This window comes from Ambystoma mexicanum, chromosome 1q, assembly GCF_040938575.1.
Source record: "Ambystoma mexicanum isolate Mex_15411 chromosome 1q, UKY_AmexF1_1, whole genome shotgun sequence".
Classification (NCBI taxonomy): domain Eukaryota; kingdom Metazoa; phylum Chordata; class Amphibia; order Caudata; family Ambystomatidae; genus Ambystoma; species Ambystoma mexicanum.
Genome location: NC_090922.1, coordinates 592,372,120 through 592,389,303, shown reverse-complemented (window position 1 = coordinate 592,389,303; position 17,184 = coordinate 592,372,120). Strand labels below are relative to the sequence as shown.

Genomic DNA, 17,184 nt, shown 5'->3' with positions numbered 1-17,184 from the left:
GGGCCCAAACCCCTGCCCACTGGGGCCATATCCTCCTGGATGCTAGCTTGGAGCCAGCCTCTGCTGGCTCACCAGCAGGTGGCAACAGCAGCAAGCATTAGCTAAAGGCTCCCCCCTCTGGCTACCACTGCAAGGCATCAGCCTGGCTGTGCTGCGAGGACCCCTGCAAAGGCTGACTGACAGCTGGGGGGTGCAAGCCAACAGCTGAAAAGCAGGCTTTGCGCTTTTATTTGCTCTGTTTCTTTTTTTTTTTAACCAGCATAGGTAACCCTGCACTTGGCAGGGCTTCAAAAAATTGAGTGAAACTCTTTAATGTTCCTCTCCACGGAAATCTTTAGTAAAAGGCGAAAGATTTATTCGGTTTGAAGAGAAACCAGAGTATGCGCTCTAGTGGCCCCGACTGCGGCCGCAAAAAATGCAACACCTCACTAGCTCAGGGTGACTTAGTGAAGCAGTGCACACGATGACGCTTTTTGAGATGAAGCGAATGGAGAATGCTATCGGGCTCCGAACCCATGGCAGAATGACTTTATTTGCAAGCAATCCCATCCAAAGTCATGAAACCTGGCAGGGGATTGTGGGTATGCAAATTTCTCCAGACCGCAGGCCATGTGACATTGGCCAAAAGGCAGGCAGAGTCTGCCTTTGCCTGAGGACTCCCCTCGTTTACATAAGGTCTAGGGCTTCTGGGAGGCAGGCGTGAGATTTTCTTTTGGGCCCCAGAGATGGGGCTCCTCCCCCAGGATGTTGAAGAAGCAGCCCGCTCTCTCCTTTCTCAGGACACAGGGATCATTTTCCGCCCTCACCCTGTCTTGCACGGGTGCTGGGCCTCCTGGGCTGCCAGCGGGCAAAGAACGGCGTTTGTCAGGCGTTCGTCAGCCGATCGGGGCCCGGGCCCAAACCCCTGCCCACTGGGGCCATATCCTCCTGGATGCTAGCTTGGAGCCAGCCTCTGCTGGCTCACCAGCAGGTGGCGACAGCAGCAAGCATTAGCTAAAGGCTCCCCCCTCTGGCTACCACTGCAAAGCATCAGCCTGGCTGTGCTGCGAGGACCCCTGCAAAGGCTGACTGACAGCTGGGGGGTGCAAGCCAACAGCTGAAAAGCAGGCTTTGCGCTTTCATTTGCTCTGTTTCTTTTTTTTTTTAACCAGCATAGGTAACCCTGCACTTGGCAGGGCTTCAAAAAATTGAGTGAAACTCTTTAATGTTCCTCTCCACGGAAATCTTTAGTAAAAGGCGAAAGATTTATTCGGTTTGAAGAGAAACCAGAGTATGCGCTCTAGTGGCCCCGACTGCGGCCGCAAAAAATGCAACACCTCACTAGCTCAGGGTGACTTAGTGAAGCAGTGCACACGATGACGCTTTTTGAGATGAAGCGAATGGAGAATGCTATCGGGCTCCGAACCCGTGGCAGAATGACTTTATTTGCAAGCAATCCCATCCAAAGTCATGAAACCTGGCAGGGGATTGTGGGTATGCAAATTTCTCCAGACCGCAGGCCATGTGACATTGGCCAAAAGGCAGGCAGAGTCTGCCTTTGCCTGAGGACTCCCCTCGTTTACATAAGGTCTAGGGCTTCTGGGAGGCAGGCGTGAGATTTTCTTTTGGGCCCCAGAGATGGGGCTCCTCCCCCAGGATGTTGAAAAAGCAGCCCGCTCTCTCCTTTCTCAGGACACAGGGGTCATTTTCCGCCCTCACCCTGTCTTGCACGGGTGCTGGGCCTCCTGGGCTGCCAGGTTCTTTTGCCCGCCAGGGCAAAGCCCGCCGGGCAAAGGACGGCGTTTGTCAGGCGTTTGTCAGGCGATCGGGGCCCGGGCCCAAACCCCTGCCCACTGGGGCCATATCCTCCTGGATGCTAGCTTGGAGCCAGCCTCTGCTGGCTCACCAGCAGGTGGCGACAGCAGCAAGCATTAGCTAAAGGCTCCCCCCTCTGGCTACCACTGCAAGGCATCAGCCTGGCTGTGCTGCGAGGACCCCTGCAAAGGCTGACTGACAGCTGGGGGGTGCAAGCCAACAGCTGAAAAGCAGGCTTTGCGCTTTCATTTGCTCTGTTTCTTTTTAACCAGCATAGGTAACCCTGCACTTGGCAGGGCTTCAAAACATTGAGTGAAACTCTTTAATGTTCCTCTCCACGGAAATCTTTAGTAAAAGGCGAAAGATTTATTCGGTTTGAAGAGAAACCAGAGTATGCGCTCTAGTGGCCCCGACTGCGGCCGCAAAAAATGCAACACCTCACTAGCTCAGGGTGACTTAGTGAAGCAGTGCACACGATGACGCTTTTTGAGATGAAGCGAATGGAGAATGCCATCGGGCTCCGAACCCGTGGCAGAATGACTTTATTTGCAAGCAATCCCATCCAAAGTCATGAAACCTGGCAGGGGATTGTGGGTATGCAAATTTCTCCAGACCGCAGGCCATGTAACATTGGCCAAAAGGCAGGCAGAGTCTGCTTTTGCTTGAGGACTCCCCTCGTTTACATAAGGTCTAGGGCTTCTGGGAGGCAGGCGTGAGATTTTCTTTTGGGCCCCAGAGATGGGGCTCCTCCCCCAGGATGTTGAAGAAGCAGCCCGCTCTCTCCTTTCTCAGGACACAGGGGTCATTTTCCGCCCTCACCCTGTCTTGCACGGGTGCTGGGCCTCCTGGGCTGCCAGCGGGCAAAGGACGGCGTTTGTCAGGCGTTCGTCAGCCGATCGGGGCCCGGGCCCAAACCCCTGCCCACTGGGGCCATATCCTCCTGGATGCTAGCTTGGAGCCAGCCTCTGCTGGCTCACCAGCAGGTGGCGACAGCAGCAAGCATTAGCTAAAGGCTCCCCCCTCTGGCTACCACTGCAAGGCATCAGCCTGGCTGTGCTGCAAGGACCCCTGCAAAGGCTGACTGACAGCTGGGGGGTGCAAGCCAACAGCTGAAAAGCAGGCTTTGCGCTTTCATTTGCTCTGTTTCTTTTTTTTTTTAACCAGCATAGGTAACCCTGCACTTGGCAGGGCTTCAAAAAATTGAGTGAAACTCTTTAATGTTCCTCTCCACGGAAATCTTTAGTAAAAGGCGAAAGATTTATTCGGTTTGAAGAGAAACCAGAGTATGCGCTCTAGTGGCCCCGACTGCGGCCGCAAAAAATGCAACACCTCACTAGCTCAGGGTGACTTAGTGAAGCAGTGCACACGATGACGTTTTTTGAGATGAAGCGAATGGAGAATGCTATCGGGCTCCGAACCCGTGGCAGAATGACTTTATTTGCAAGCAATCCCATCCAAAGTCATGAAACCTGGCAGGGGATTGTGGGTATGCAAATTTCTCCAGACCGCAGGCCATGTGACATTGGCCAAAAGGCAGGCAGAGTCTGCCTTTGCCTGAGGACTCCCCTCGTTTACATAAGGTCTAGGGCTTCTGGGAGGCAGGCGTGAGATTTTCTTTTGGGCCCCAGAGATGGGGCTCCTCCCCCAGGATGTTGAAGAAGCAGCCCGCTCTCTCCTTTCTCAGGACACAGGGATCATTTTCCGCCCTCACCCTGTCTTGCACGGGTGCTGGGCCTCCTGGGCTGCCAGCGGGCAAAGAACGGCGTTTGTCAGGCGTTCGTCAGCCGATCGGGGCCCGGGCCCAAACCCCTGCCCACTGGGGCCATATCCTCCTGGATGCTAGCTTGGAGCCAGCCTCTGCTGGCTCACCAGCAGGTGGCGACAGCAGCAAGCATTAGCTAAAGGCTCCCCCCTCTGGCTACCACTGCAAAGCATCAGCCTGGCTGTGCTGCGACGACCCCTGCAAAGGCTGACTGACAGCTGGGGGGTGCAAGCCAACAGCTGAAAAGCAGGCTTTGCGCTTTCATTTGCTCTGTTTCTTTTTTTTTTTAACCAGCATAGGTAACCCTGCACTTGGCAGGGCTTCAAAAAATTGAGTGAAACTCTTTAATGTTCCTCTCCACGGAAATCTTTAGTAAAAGGCGAAAGATTTATTCGGTTTGAAGAGAAACCAGAGTATGCGCTCTAGTGGCCCCGACTGCGGCCGCAAAAAATGCAACACCTCACTAGCTCAGGGTGACTTAGTGAAGCAGTGCACACGATGACGCTTTTTGAGATGAAGCGAATGGAGAATGCTATCGGGCTCCGAACCCGTGGCAGAATGACTTTATTTGCAAGCAATCCCATCCAAAGTCATGAAACCTGGCAGGGGATTGTGGGTATGCAAATTTCTCCAGACCGCAGGCCATGTGACATTGGCCAAAAGGCAGGCAGAGTCTGCCTTTGCCTGAGGACTCCCCTCGTTTACATAAGGTCTAGGGCTTCTGGGAGGCAGGCGTGAGATTTTCTTTTGGGCCCCAGAGATGGGGCTCCTCCCCCAGGATGTTGAAAAAGCAGCCCGCTCTCTCCTTTCTCAGGACACAGGGGTCATTTTCCGCCCTCACCCTGTCTTGCACGGGTGCTGGGCCTCCTGGGCTGCCAGGTTCTTTTGCCCGCCAGGGCAAAGCCCGCCGGGCAAAGGACGGCGTTTGTCAGGCGTTCGTCCCGGGCCCAAACCCCTGCCCACTGGGGCCATATCCTCCTGGATGCTAGCTTGGAGCCAGCCTCTGCTGGCTCACCAGCAGGTGGCAACAGCAGCAAGCATTAGCTAAAGGCTCCCCCCTCTGGCTACCACTGCAAGGCATCAGCCTGGCTGTGCTGCGAGGACCCCTGCAAAGGCTGACTGACAGCTGGGGGGTGCAAGCCAACAGCTGAAAAGCAGGCTTTGCGCTTTTATTTGCTCTGTTTCTTTTTTTTTTTAACCAGCATAGGTAACCCTGCACTTGGCAGGGCTTCAAAAAATTGAGTGAAACTCTTTAATGTTCCTCTCCACGGAAATCTTTAGTAAAAGGCGAAAGATTTATTCGGTTTGAAGAGAAACCAGAGTATGCGCTCTAGTGGCCCCGACTGCGGCCGCAAAAAATGCAACACCTCACTAGCTCAGGGTGACTTAGTGAAGCAGTGCACACGATGACGCTTTTTGAGATGAAGCGAATGGAGAATGCTATCGGGCTCCGAACCCGTGGCAGAATGACTTTATTTGCAAGCAATCCCATCCAAAGTCATGAAACCTGGCAGGGGATTGTGGGTATGCAAATTTCTCCAGACCGCAGGCCATGTGACATTGGCCAAAAGGCAGGCAGAGTCTGCCTTTGCCTGAGGACTCCCCTCGTTTACATAAGGTCTAGGGCTTCTGGGAGGCAGGCGTGAGATTTTCTTTTGGGCCCCAGAGATGGGGCTCCTCCCCCAGGATGTTGAAAAAGCAGCCCGCTCTCTCCTTTCTCAGGACACAGGGGTCATTTTCCGCCCTCACCCTGTCTTGCACGGGTGCTGGGCCTCCTGGGCTGCCAGGTTCTTTTGCCCGCCAGGGCAAAGCCCGCCGGGCAAAGGACGGCGTTTGTCAGGCGTTCGTCAGCCGATCGGGGCCCGGGCCCAAACCCCTGCCCACTGGGGCCATATCCTCCTGGATGCTAGCTTGGAGCCAGCCTCTGCTGGCTCACCAGCAGGTGGCAACAGCAGCAAGCATTAGCTAAAGGCTCCCCCCTCTGGCTACCACTGCAAGGCATCAGCCTGGCTGTGCTGCGAGGACCCCTGCAAAGGCTGACTGACAGCTGGGGGGTGCAAGCCAACAGCTGAAAAGCAGGCTTTGCGCTTTCATTTGCTCTGTTTCTTTTTTTTTTTAACCAGCATAGGTAACCCTGCACTTGGCAGGGCTTCAAAAAATTGAGTGAAACTCTTTAATGTTCCTCTCCACGGAAATCTTTAGTAAAAGGCGAAAGATTTATTCGGTTTGAAGAGAAACCAGAGTATGCGCTCTAGTGGCCCCGACTGCGGCCGCAAAAAATGCAACACCTCACTAGCTCAGGGTGACTTAGTGAAGCAGTGCACACGATGACGCTTTTTGAGATGAAGCGAATGGAGAATGCTATCGGGCTCCGAACCCGTGGCAGAATGACTTTATTTGCAAGCAATCCCATCCAAAGTCATGAAACCTGGCAGGGGATTGTGGGTATGCAAATTTCTCCAGACCGCAGGCCATGTGACATTGGCCAAAAGGCAGGCAGAGTCTGCCTTTGCCTGAGGACTCCCCTCGTTTACATAAGGTCTAGGGCTTCTGGGAGGCAGGCGTGAGATTTTCTTTTGGGCCCCAGAGATGGGGCTCCTCCCCCAGGATGTTGAAGAAGCAGCCCGCTCTCTCCTTTCTCAGGACACAGGGATCATTTTCCGCCCTCACCCTGTCTTGCACGGGTGCTGGGCCTCCTGGGCTGCCAGCGGGCAAAGAACGGCGTTTGTCAGGCGTTCGTCAGCCGATCGGGGCCCGGGCCCAAACCCCTGCCCACTGGGGCCATATCCTCCTGGATGCTAGCTTGGAGCCAGCCTCTGCTGGCTCACCAGCAGGTGGCGACAGCAGCAAGCATTAGCTAAAGGCTCCCCCCTCTGGCTACCACTGCAAAGCATCAGCCTGGCTGTGCTGCGAGGACCCCTGCAAAGGCTGACTGACAGCTGGGGGGTGCAAGCCAACAGCTGAAAAGCAGGCTTTGCGCTTTCATTTGCTCTGTTTCTTTTTTTTTTTAACCAGCATAGGTAACCCTGCACTTGGCAGGGCTTCAAAAAATTGAGTGAAACTCTTTAATGTTCCTCTCCACGGAAATCTTTAGTAAAAGGCGAAAGATTTATTCGGTTTGAAGAGAAACCAGAGTATGCGCTCTAGTGGCCCCGACTGCGGCCGCAAAAAATGCAACACCTCACTAGCTCAGGGTGACTTAGTGAAGCAGTGCACACGATGACGCTTTTTGAGATGAAGCGAATGGAGAATGCTATCGGGCTCCGAACCCGTGGCAGAATGACTTTATTTGCAAGCAATCCCATCCAAAGTCATGAAACCTGGCAGGGGATTGTGGGTATGCAAATTTCTCCAGACCGCAGGCCATGTGACATTGGCCAAAAGGCAGGCAGAGTCTGCCTTTGCCTGAGGACTCCCCTCGTTTACATAAGGTCTAGGGCTTCTGGGAGGCAGGCGTGAGATTTTCTTTTGGGCCCCAGAGATGGGGCTCCTCCCCCAGGATGTTGAAAAAGCAGCCCGCTCTCTCCTTTCTCAGGACACAGGGGTCATTTTCCGCCCTCACCCTGTCTTGCACGGGTGCTGGGCCTCCTGGGCTGCCAGGTTCTTTTGCCCGCCAGGGCAAAGCCCGCCGGGCAAAGGACGGCGTTTGTCAGGCGTTCGTCCCGGGCCCAAACCCCTGCCCACTGGGGCCATATCCTCCTGGATGCTAGCTTGGAGCCAGCCTCTGCTGGCTCACCAGCAGGTGGCAACAGCAGCAAGCATTAGCTAAAGGCTCCCCCCTCTGGCTACCACTGCAAGGCATCAGCCTGGCTGTGCTGCGAGGACCCCTGCAAAGGCTGACTGACAGCTGGGGGGTGCAAGCCAACAGCTGAAAAGCAGGCTTTGCGCTTTTATTTGCTCTGTTTCTTTTTTTTTTTAACCAGCATAGGTAACCCTGCACTTGGCAGGGCTTCAAAAAATTGAGTGAAACTCTTTAATGTTCCTCTCCACGGAAATCTTTAGTAAAAGGCGAAAGATTTATTCGGTTTGAAGAGAAACCAGAGTATGCGCTCTAGTGGCCCCGACTGCGGCCGCAAAAAATGCAACACCTCACTAGCTCAGGGTGACTTAGTGAAGCAGTGCACACGATGACGCTTTTTGAGATGAAGCGAATGGAGAATGCTATCGGGCTCCGAACCCATGGCAGAATGACTTTATTTGCAAGCAATCCCATCCAAAGTCATGAAACCTGGCAGGGGATTGTGGGTATGCAAATTTCTCCAGACCGCAGGCCATGTGACATTGGCCAAAAGGCAGGCAGAGTCTGCCTTTGCCTGAGGACTCCCCTCGTTTACATAAGGTCTAGGGCTTCTGGGAGGCAGGCGTGAGATTTTCTTTTGGGCCCCAGAGATGGGGCTCCTCCCCCAGGATGTTGAAGAAGCAGCCCGCTCTCTCCTTTCTCAGGACACAGGGATCATTTTCCGCCCTCACCCTGTCTTGCACGGGTGCTGGGCCTCCTGGGCTGCCAGCGGGCAAAGAACGGCGTTTGTCAGGCGTTCGTCAGCCGATCGGGGCCCGGGCCCAAACCCCTGCCCACTGGGGCCATATCCTCCTGGATGCTAGCTTGGAGCCAGCCTCTGCTGGCTCACCAGCAGGTGGCGACAGCAGCAAGCATTAGCTAAAGGCTCCCCCCTCTGGCTACCACTGCAAAGCATCAGCCTGGCTGTGCTGCGAGGACCCCTGCAAAGGCTGACTGACAGCTGGGGGGTGCAAGCCAACAGCTGAAAAGCAGGCTTTGCGCTTTCATTTGCTCTGTTTCTTTTTTTTTTTAACCAGCATAGGTAACCCTGCACTTGGCAGGGCTTCAAAAAATTGAGTGAAACTCTTTAATGTTCCTCTCCACGGAAATCTTTAGTAAAAGGCGAAAGATTTATTCGGTTTGAAGAGAAACCAGAGTATGCGCTCTAGTGGCCCCGACTGCGGCCGCAAAAAATGCAACACCTCACTAGCTCAGGGTGACTTAGTGAAGCAGTGCACACGATGACGCTTTTTGAGATGAAGCGAATGGAGAATGCTATCGGGCTCCGAACCCGTGGCAGAATGACTTTATTTGCAAGCAATCCCATCCAAAGTCATGAAACCTGGCAGGGGATTGTGGGTATGCAAATTTCTCCAGACCGCAGGCCATGTGACATTGGCCAAAAGGCAGGCAGAGTCTGCCTTTGCCTGAGGACTCCCCTCGTTTACATAAGGTCTAGGGCTTCTGGGAGGCAGGCGTGAGATTTTCTTTTGGGCCCCAGAGATGGGGCTCCTCCCCCAGGATGTTGAAAAAGCAGCCCGCTCTCTCCTTTCTCAGGACACAGGGGTCATTTTCCGCCCTCACCCTGTCTTGCACGGGTGCTGGGCCTCCTGGGCTGCCAGGTTCTTTTGCCCGCCAGGGCAAAGCCCGCCGGGCAAAGGACGGCGTTTGTCAGGCGTTCGTCAGCCGATCGGGGCCCGGGCCCAAACCCCTGCCCACTGGGGCCATATCCTCCTGGATGCTAGCTTGGAGCCAGCCTCTGCTGGCTCACCAGCAGGTGGCAACAGCAGCAAGCATTAGCTAAAGGCTCCCCCCTCTGGCTACCACTGCAAGGCATCAGCCTGGCTGTGCTGCGAGGACCCCTGCAAAGGCTGACTGACAGCTGGGGGGTGCAAGCCAACAGCTGAAAAGCAGGCTTTGCGCTTTCATTTGCTCTGTTTCTTTTTTTTTTTAACCAGCATAGGTAACCCTGCACTTGGCAGGGCTTCAAAAAATTGAGTGAAACTCTTTAATGTTCCTCTCCACGGAAATCTTTAGTAAAAGGCGAAAGATTTATTCGGTTTGAAGAGAAACCAGAGTATGCGCTCTAGTGGCCCCGACTGCGGCCGCAAAAAATGCAACACCTCACTAGCTCAGGGTGACTTAGTGAAGCAGTGCACACGATGACGCTTTTTGAGATGAAGCGAATGGAGAATGCTATCGGGCTCCGAACCCGTGGCAGAATGACTTTATTTGCAAGCAATCCCATCCAAAGTCATGAAACCTGGCAGGGGATTGTGGGTATGCAAATTTCTCCAGACCGCAGGCCATGTGACATTGGCCAAAAGGCAGGCAGAGTCTGCCTTTGCCTGAGGACTCCCCTCGTTTACATAAGGTCTAGGGCTTCTGGGAGGCAGGCGTGAGATTTTCTTTTGGGCCCCAGAGATGGGGCTCCTCCCCCAGGATGTTGAAGAAGCAGCCCGCTCTCTCCTTTCTCAGGACACAGGGATCATTTTCCGCCCTCACCCTGTCTTGCACGGGTGCTGGGCCTCCTGGGCTGCCAGCGGGCAAAGAACGGCGTTTGTCAGGCGTTCGTCAGCCGATCGGGGCCCGGGCCCAAACCCCTGCCCACTGGGGCCATATCCTCCTGGATGCTAGCTTGGAGCCAGCCTCTGCTGGCTCACCAGCAGGTGGCGACAGCAGCAAGCATTAGCTAAAGGCTCCCCCCTCTGGCTACCACTGCAAAGCATCAGCCTGGCTGTGCTGCGAGGACCCCTGCAAAGGCTGACTGACAGCTGGGGGGTGCAAGCCAACAGCTGAAAAGCAGGCTTTGCGCTTTCATTTGCTCTGTTTCTTTTTAACCAGCATAGGTAACCCTGCACTTGGCAGGGCTTCAAAAAATTGAGTGAAACTCTTTAATGTTCCTCTCCACGGAAATCTTTAGTAAAAGGCGAAAGATTTATTCGGTTTGAAGAGAAACCAGAGTATGCGCTCTAGTGGCCCCGACTGCGGCCGCAAAAAATGCAACACCTCACTAGCTCAGGGTGACTTAGTGAAGCAGTGCACACGATGACGCTTTTTGAGATGAAGCGAATGGAGAATGCTATCGGGCTCCGAACCCGTGGCAGAATGACTTTATTTGCAAGCAATCCCATCCAAAGTCATGAAACCTGGCAGGGGATTGTGGGTATGCAAATTTCTCCAGACCGCAGGCCATGTGACATTGGCCAAAAGGCAGGCAGAGTCTGCCTTTGCCTGAGGACTCCCCTCGTTTACATAAGGTCTAGGGCTTCTGGGAGGCAGGCGTGAGATTTTCTTTTGGGCCCCAGAGATGGGGCTCCTCCCCCAGGATGTTGAAAAAGCAGCCCGCTCTCTCCTTTCTCAGGACACAGGGGTCATTTTCCGCCCTCACCCTGTCTTGCACGGGTGCTGGGCCTCCTGGGCTGCCAGGTTCTTTTGCCCGCCAGGGCAAAGCCCGCCGGGCAAAGGACGGCGTTTGTCAGGCGTTTGTCAGGCGATCGGGGCCCGGGCCCAAACCCCTGCCCACTGGGGCCATATCCTCCTGGATGCTAGCTTGGAGCCAGCCTCTGCTGGCTCACCAGCAGGTGGCGACAGCAGCAAGCATTAGCTAAAGGCTCCCCCCTCTGGCTACCACTGCAAGGCATCAGCCTGGCTGTGCTGCGAGGACCCCTGCAAAGGCTGACTGACAGCTGGGGGGTGCAAGCCAACAGCTGAAAAGCAGGCTTTGCGCTTTCATTTGCTCTGTTTCTTTTTAACCAGCATAGGTAACCCTGCACTTGGCAGGGCTTCAAAACATTGAGTGAAACTCTTTAATGTTCCTCTCCACGGAAATCTTTAGTAAAAGGCGAAAGATTTATTCGGTTTGAAGAGAAACCAGAGTATGCGCTCTAGTGGCCCCGACTGCGGCCGCAAAAAATGCAACACCTCACTAGCTCAGGGTGACTTAGTGAAGCAGTGCACACGATGACGCTTTTTGAGATGAAGCGAATGGAGAATGCCATCGGGCTCCGAACCCGTGGCAGAATGACTTTATTTGCAAGCAATCCCATCCAAAGTCATGAAACCTGGCAGGGGATTGTGGGTATGCAAATTTCTCCAGACCGCAGGCCATGTAACATTGGCCAAAAGGCAGGCAGAGTCTGCTTTTGCTTGAGGACTCCCCTCGTTTACATAAGGTCTAGGGCTTCTGGGAGGCAGGCGTGAGATTTTCTTTTGGGCCCCAGAGATGGGGCTCCTCCCCCAGGATGTTGAAGAAGCAGCCCGCTCTCTCCTTTCTCAGGACACAGGGGTCATTTTCCGCCCTCACCCTGTCTTGCACGGGTGCTGGGCCTCCTGGGCTGCCAGCGGGCAAAGGACGGCGTTTGTCAGGCGTTCGTCAGCCGATCGGGGCCCGGGCCCAAACCCCTGCCCACTGGGGCCATATCCTCCTGGATGCTAGCTTGGAGCCAGCCTCTGCTGGCTCACCAGCAGGTGGCGACAGCAGCAAGCATTAGCTAAAGGCTCCCCCCTCTGGCTACCACTGCAAGGCATCAGCCTGGCTGTGCTGCAAGGACCCCTGCAAAGGCTGACTGACAGCTGGGGGGTGCAAGCCAACAGCTGAAAAGCAGGCTTTGCGCTTTCATTTGCTCTGTTTCTTTTTTTTTTTAACCAGCATAGGTAACCCTGCACTTGGCAGGGCTTCAAAAAATTGAGTGAAACTCTTTAATGTTCCTCTCCACGGAAATCTTTAGTAAAAGGCGAAAGATTTATTCGGTTTGAAGAGAAACCAGAGTATGCGCTCTAGTGGCCCCGACTGCGGCCGCAAAAAATGCAACACCTCACTAGCTCAGGGTGACTTAGTGAAGCAGTGCACACGATGACGCTTTTTGAGATGAAGCGAATGGAGAATGCTATCGGGCTCCGAACCCGTGGCAGAATGACTTTATTTGCAAGCAATCCCATCCAAAGTCATGAAACCTGGCAGGGGATTGTGGGTATGCAAATTTCTCCAGACCGCAGGCCATGTGACATTGGCCAAAAGGCAGGCAGAGTCTGCCTTTGCCTGAGGACTCCCCTCGTTTACATAAGGTCTAGGGCTTCTGGGAGGCAGGCGTGAGATTTTCTTTTGGGCCCCAGAGATGGGGCTCCTCCCCCAGGATGTTGAAAAAGCAGCCCGCTCTCTCCTTTCTCAGGACACAGGGGTCATTTTCCGCCCTCACCCTGTCTTGCACGGGTGCTGGGCCTCCTGGGCTGCCAGGTTCTTTTGCCCGCCAGGGCAAAGCCCGCCGGGCAAAGGACGGCGTTTGTCAGGCGTTCGTCAGCCGATCGGGGCCCGGGCCCAAACCCCTGCCCACTGGGGCCATATCCTCCTGGATGCTAGCTTGGAGCCAGCCTCTGCTGGCTCACCAGCAGGTGGCAACAGCAGCAAGCATTAGCTAAAGGCTCCCCCCTCTGGCTACCACTGCAAGGCATCAGCCTGGCTGTGCTGCGAGGACCCCTGCAAAGGCTGACTGACAGCTGGGGGGTGCAAGCCAACAGCTGAAAAGCAGGCTTTGCGCTTTTATTTGCTCTGTTTCTTTTTTTTTTTAACCAGCATAGGTAACCCTGCACTTGGCAGGGCTTCAAAAAATTGAGTGAAACTCTTTAATGTTCCTCTCCACGGAAATCTTTAGTAAAAGGCGAAAGATTTATTCGGTTTGAAGAGAAACCAGAGTATGCGCTCTAGTGGCCCCGACTGCGGCCGCAAAAAATGCAACACCTCACTAGCTCAGGGTGACTTAGTGAAGCAGTGCACACGATGACGCTTTTTGAGATGAAGCGAATGGAGAATGCTATCGGGCTCCGAACCCGTGGCAGAATGACTTTATTTGCAAGCAATCCCATCCAAAGTCATGAAACCTGGCAGGGGATTGTGGGTATGCAAATTTCTCCAGACCGCAGGCCATGTGACATTGGCCAAAAGGCAGGCAGAGTCTGCCTTTGCCTGAGGACTCCCCTCGTTTACATAAGGTCTAGGGCTTCTGGGAGGCAGGCGTGAGATTTTCTTTTGGGCCCCAGAGATGGGGCTCCTCCCCCAGGATGTTGAAGAAGCAGCCCGCTCTCTCCTTTCTCAGGACACAGGGATCATTTTCCGCCCTCACCCTGTCTTGCACGGGTGCTGGGCCTCCTGGGCTGCCAGCGGGCAAAGAACGGCGTTTGTCAGGCGTTCGTCAGCCGATCGGGGCCCGGGCCCAAACCCCTGCCCACTGGGGCCATATCCTCCTGGATGCTAGCTTGGAGCCAGCCTCTGCTGGCTCACCAGCAGGTGGCGACAGCAGCAAGCATTAGCTAAAGGCTCCCCCCTCTGGCTACCACTGCAAAGCATCAGCCTGGCTGTGCTGCGAGGACCCCTGCAAAGGCTGACTGACAGCTGGGGGGTGCAAGCCAACAGCTGAAAAGCAGGCTTTGCGCTTTCATTTGCTCTGTTTCTTTTTTTTTTTAACCAGCATAGGTAACCCTGCACTTGGCAGGGCTTCAAAAAATTGAGTGAAACTCTTTAATGTTCCTCTCCACGGAAATCTTTAGTAAAAGGCGAAAGATTTATTCGGTTTGAAGAGAAACCAGAGTATGCGCTCTAGTGGCCCCGACTGCGGCCGCAAAAAATGCAACACCTCACTAGCTCAGGGTGACTTAGTGAAGCAGTGCACACGATGACGCTTTTTGAGATGAAGCGAATGGAGAATGCTATCGGGCTCCGAACCCGTGGCAGAATGACTTTATTTGCAAGCAATCCCATCCAAAGTCATGAAACCTGGCAGGGGATTGTGGGTATGCAAATTTCTCCAGACCGCAGGCCATGTGACATTGGCCAAAAGGCAGGCAGAGTCTGCCTTTGCCTGAGGACTCCCCTCGTTTACATAAGGTCTAGGGCTTCTGGGAGGCAGGCGTGAGATTTTCTTTTGGGCCCCAGAGATGGGGCTCCTCCCCCAGGATGTTGAAAAAGCAGCCCGCTCTCTCCTTTCTCAGGACACAGGGGTCATTTTCCGCCCTCACCCTGTCTTGCACGGGTGCTGGGCCTCCTGGGCTGCCAGGTTCTTTTGCCCGCCAGGGCAAAGCCCGCCGGGCAAAGGACGGCGTTTGTCAGGCGTTCGTCCCGGGCCCAAACCCCTGCCCACTGGGGCCATATCCTCCTGGATGCTAGCTTGGAGCCAGCCTCTGCTGGCTCACCAGCAGGTGGCAACAGCAGCAAGCATTAGCTAAAGGCTCCCCCCTCTGGCTACCACTGCAAGGCATCAGCCTGGCTGTGCTGCGAGGACCCCTGCAAAGGCTGACTGACAGCTGGGGGGTGCAAGCCAACAGCTGAAAAGCAGGCTTTGCGCTTTTATTTGCTCTGTTTCTTTTTTTTTTTAACCAGCATAGGTAACCCTGCACTTGGCAGGGCTTCAAAAAATTGAGTGAAACTCTTTAATGTTCCTCTCCACGGAAATCTTTAGTAAAAGGCGAAAGATTTATTCGGTTTGAAGAGAAACCAGAGTATGCGCTCTAGTGGCCCCGACTGCGGCCGCAAAAAATGCAACACCTCACTAGCTCAGGGTGACTTAGTGAAGCAGTGCACACGATGACGCTTTTTGAGATGAAGCGAATGGAGAATGCTATCGGGCTCCGAACCCATGGCAGAATGACTTTATTTGCAAGCAATCCCATCCAAAGTCATGAAACCTGGCAGGGGATTGTGGGTATGCAAATTTCTCCAGACCGCAGGCCATGTGACATTGGCCAAAAGGCAGGCAGAGTCTGCCTTTGCCTGAGGACTCCCCTCGTTTACATAAGGTCTAGGGCTTCTGGGAGGCAGGCGTGAGATTTTCTTTTGGGCCCCAGAGATGGGGCTCCTCCCCCAGGATGTTGAAAAAGCAGCCCGCTCTCTCCTTTCTCAGGACACAGGGGTCATTTTCCGCCCTCACCCTGTCTTGCACGGGTGCTGGGCCTCCTGGGCTGCCAGGTTCTTTTGCCCGCCAGGGCAAAGCCCGCCGGGCAAAGGACGGCGTTTGTCAGGCGTTTGTCAGGCGATCGGGGCCCGGGCCCAAACCCCTGCCCACTGGGGCCATATCCTCCTGGATGCTAGCTTGGAGCCAGCCTCTGCTGGCTCACCAGCAGGTGGCGACAGCAGCAAGCATTAGCTAAAGGCTCCCCCCTCTGGCTACCACTGCAAGGCATCAGCCTGGCTGTGCTGCGAGGACCCCTGCAAAGGCTGACTGACAGCTGGGGGGTGCAAGCCAACAGCTGAAAAGCAGGCTTTGCGCTTTCATTTGCTCTGTTTCTTTTTAACCAGCATAGGTAACCCTGCACTTGGCAGGGCTTCAAAACATTGAGTGAAACTCTTTAATGTTCCTCTCCACGGAAATCTTTAGTAAAAGGCGAAAGATTTATTCGGTTTGAAGAGAAACCAGAGTATGCGCTCTAGTGGCCCCGACTGCGGCCGCAAAAAATGCAACACCTCACTAGCTCAGGGTGACTTAGTGAAGCAGTGCACACGATGACGCTTTTTGAGATGAAGCGAATGGAGAATGCCATCGGGCTCCGAACCCGTGGCAGAATGACTTTATTTGCAAGCAATCCCATCCAAAGTCATGAAACCTGGCAGGGGATTGTGGGTATGCAAATTTCTCCAGACCGCAGGCCATGTAACATTGGCCAAAAGGCAGGCAGAGTCTGCTTTTGCTTGAGGACTCCCCTCGTTTACATAAGGTCTAGGGCTTCTGGGAGGCAGGCGTGAGATTTTCTTTTGGGCCCCAGAGATGGGGCTCCTCCCCCAGGATGTTGAAGAAGCAGCCCGCTCTCTCCTTTCTCAGGACACAGGGGTCATTTTCCGCCCTCACCCTGTCTTGCACGGGTGCTGGGCCTCCTGGGCTGCCAGCGGGCAAAGGACGGCGTTTGTCAGGCGTTCGTCAGCCGATCGGGGCCCGGGCCCAAACCCCTGCCCACTGGGGCCATATCCTCCTGGATGCTAGCTTGGAGCCAGCCTCTGCTGGCTCACCAGCAGGTGGCGACAGCAGCAAGCATTAGCTAAAGGCTCCCCCCTCTGGCTACCACTGCAAGGCATCAGCCTGGCTGTGCTGCAAGGACCCCTGCAAAGGCTGACTGACAGCTGGGGGGTGCAAGCCAACAGCTGAAAAGCAGGCTTTGCGCTTTCATTTGCTCTGTTTCTTTTTTTTTTTAACCAGCATAGGTAACCCTGCACTTGGCAGGGCTTCAAAAAATTGAGTGAAACTCTTTAATGTTCCTCTCCACGGAAATCTTTAGTAAAAGGCGAAAGATTTATTCGGTTTGAAGAGAAACCAGAGTATGCGCTCTAGTGGCCCCGACTGCGGCCGCAAAAAATGCAACACCTCACTAGCTCAGGGTGACTTAGTGAAGCAGTGCACACGATGACGCTTTTTGAGATGAAGCGAATGGAGAATGCTATCGGGCTCCGAACCCGTGGCAGAATGACTTTATTTGCAAGCAATCCCATCCAAAGTCATGAAACCTGGCAGGGGATTGTGGGTATGCAAATTTCTCCAGACCGCAGGCCATGTGACATTGGCCAAAAGGCAGGCAGAGTCTGCCTTTGCCTGAGGACTCCCCTCGTTTACATAAGGTCTAGGGCTTCTGGGAGGCAGGCGTGAGATTTTCTTTTGGGCCCCAGAGATGGGGCTCCTCCCCCAGGATGTTGAAGAAGCAGCCCGCTCTCTCCTTTCTCAGGACACAGGGATCATTTTCCGCCCTCACCCTGTCTTGCACGGGTGCTGGGCCTCCTGGGCTGCCAGCGGGCAAAGAACGGCGTTTGTCAGGCGTTCGTCAGCCGATCGGGGCCCGGGCCCAAACCCCTGCCCACTGGGGCCATATCCTCCTG

The 17,184-nt window shown here is 54.5% G+C and overlaps 19 non-coding genes across 19 annotated transcripts; all 19 read right to left on the bottom strand.

The window, feature by feature from the left end:
• Positions 1 to 266: 266 nt before the first annotated feature.
• LOC138563777 (U5 spliceosomal RNA) lies at positions 267 to 382 on the bottom strand. Its single transcript, XR_011299753.1, has one exon. It is a non-coding gene; the product is annotated as a U5 spliceosomal RNA (small nuclear RNA).
• A 776-nt stretch (positions 383 to 1,158) lies between these two features.
• Positions 1,159 to 1,274, bottom strand: LOC138563776 (U5 spliceosomal RNA). Its single transcript, XR_011299752.1, has one exon. It is a non-coding gene; the product is annotated as a U5 spliceosomal RNA (small nuclear RNA).
• Positions 1,275 to 2,073: 799 nt separating this feature from the next.
• Positions 2,074 to 2,189, bottom strand: LOC138565047 (U5 spliceosomal RNA). The gene has a single exon (XR_011300968.1). It is a non-coding gene; the product is annotated as a U5 spliceosomal RNA (small nuclear RNA).
• A 776-nt stretch (positions 2,190 to 2,965) lies between these two features.
• LOC138563775 (U5 spliceosomal RNA) lies at positions 2,966 to 3,081 on the bottom strand. The gene has a single exon (XR_011299751.1). It is a non-coding gene; the product is annotated as a U5 spliceosomal RNA (small nuclear RNA).
• Positions 3,082 to 3,857: 776 nt separating this feature from the next.
• Positions 3,858 to 3,973, bottom strand: LOC138563774 (U5 spliceosomal RNA). Its single transcript, XR_011299750.1, has one exon. It is a non-coding gene; the product is annotated as a U5 spliceosomal RNA (small nuclear RNA).
• A 792-nt stretch (positions 3,974 to 4,765) lies between these two features.
• On the bottom strand, positions 4,766 to 4,881 carry LOC138563773 (U5 spliceosomal RNA). Its single transcript, XR_011299749.1, has one exon. It is a non-coding gene; the product is annotated as a U5 spliceosomal RNA (small nuclear RNA).
• Positions 4,882 to 5,686: 805 nt separating this feature from the next.
• On the bottom strand, positions 5,687 to 5,802 carry LOC138563772 (U5 spliceosomal RNA). Its single transcript, XR_011299748.1, has one exon. It is a non-coding gene; the product is annotated as a U5 spliceosomal RNA (small nuclear RNA).
• A 776-nt stretch (positions 5,803 to 6,578) lies between these two features.
• Positions 6,579 to 6,694, bottom strand: LOC138563771 (U5 spliceosomal RNA). The gene has a single exon (XR_011299747.1). It is a non-coding gene; the product is annotated as a U5 spliceosomal RNA (small nuclear RNA).
• A 792-nt stretch (positions 6,695 to 7,486) lies between these two features.
• On the bottom strand, positions 7,487 to 7,602 carry LOC138563769 (U5 spliceosomal RNA). The gene has a single exon (XR_011299746.1). It is a non-coding gene; the product is annotated as a U5 spliceosomal RNA (small nuclear RNA).
• Positions 7,603 to 8,378: 776 nt separating this feature from the next.
• Positions 8,379 to 8,494, bottom strand: LOC138563767 (U5 spliceosomal RNA). The gene has a single exon (XR_011299744.1). It is a non-coding gene; the product is annotated as a U5 spliceosomal RNA (small nuclear RNA).
• Positions 8,495 to 9,299: 805 nt separating this feature from the next.
• On the bottom strand, positions 9,300 to 9,415 carry LOC138563766 (U5 spliceosomal RNA). Its single transcript, XR_011299743.1, has one exon. It is a non-coding gene; the product is annotated as a U5 spliceosomal RNA (small nuclear RNA).
• Positions 9,416 to 10,185: 770 nt separating this feature from the next.
• LOC138563765 (U5 spliceosomal RNA) lies at positions 10,186 to 10,301 on the bottom strand. Its single transcript, XR_011299742.1, has one exon. It is a non-coding gene; the product is annotated as a U5 spliceosomal RNA (small nuclear RNA).
• Positions 10,302 to 11,100: 799 nt separating this feature from the next.
• Positions 11,101 to 11,216, bottom strand: LOC138565046 (U5 spliceosomal RNA). Its single transcript, XR_011300967.1, has one exon. It is a non-coding gene; the product is annotated as a U5 spliceosomal RNA (small nuclear RNA).
• A 776-nt stretch (positions 11,217 to 11,992) lies between these two features.
• On the bottom strand, positions 11,993 to 12,108 carry LOC138563764 (U5 spliceosomal RNA). The gene has a single exon (XR_011299741.1). It is a non-coding gene; the product is annotated as a U5 spliceosomal RNA (small nuclear RNA).
• An 805-nt stretch (positions 12,109 to 12,913) lies between these two features.
• LOC138563763 (U5 spliceosomal RNA) lies at positions 12,914 to 13,029 on the bottom strand. Its single transcript, XR_011299740.1, has one exon. It is a non-coding gene; the product is annotated as a U5 spliceosomal RNA (small nuclear RNA).
• Positions 13,030 to 13,805: 776 nt separating this feature from the next.
• On the bottom strand, positions 13,806 to 13,921 carry LOC138563762 (U5 spliceosomal RNA). The gene has a single exon (XR_011299739.1). It is a non-coding gene; the product is annotated as a U5 spliceosomal RNA (small nuclear RNA).
• A 792-nt stretch (positions 13,922 to 14,713) lies between these two features.
• Positions 14,714 to 14,829, bottom strand: LOC138563761 (U5 spliceosomal RNA). The gene has a single exon (XR_011299738.1). It is a non-coding gene; the product is annotated as a U5 spliceosomal RNA (small nuclear RNA).
• Positions 14,830 to 15,628: 799 nt separating this feature from the next.
• Positions 15,629 to 15,744, bottom strand: LOC138565045 (U5 spliceosomal RNA). Its single transcript, XR_011300966.1, has one exon. It is a non-coding gene; the product is annotated as a U5 spliceosomal RNA (small nuclear RNA).
• A 776-nt stretch (positions 15,745 to 16,520) lies between these two features.
• Positions 16,521 to 16,636, bottom strand: LOC138563760 (U5 spliceosomal RNA). The gene has a single exon (XR_011299737.1). It is a non-coding gene; the product is annotated as a U5 spliceosomal RNA (small nuclear RNA).
• Between the last annotated feature and the right edge of the window lie 548 nt (positions 16,637 to 17,184).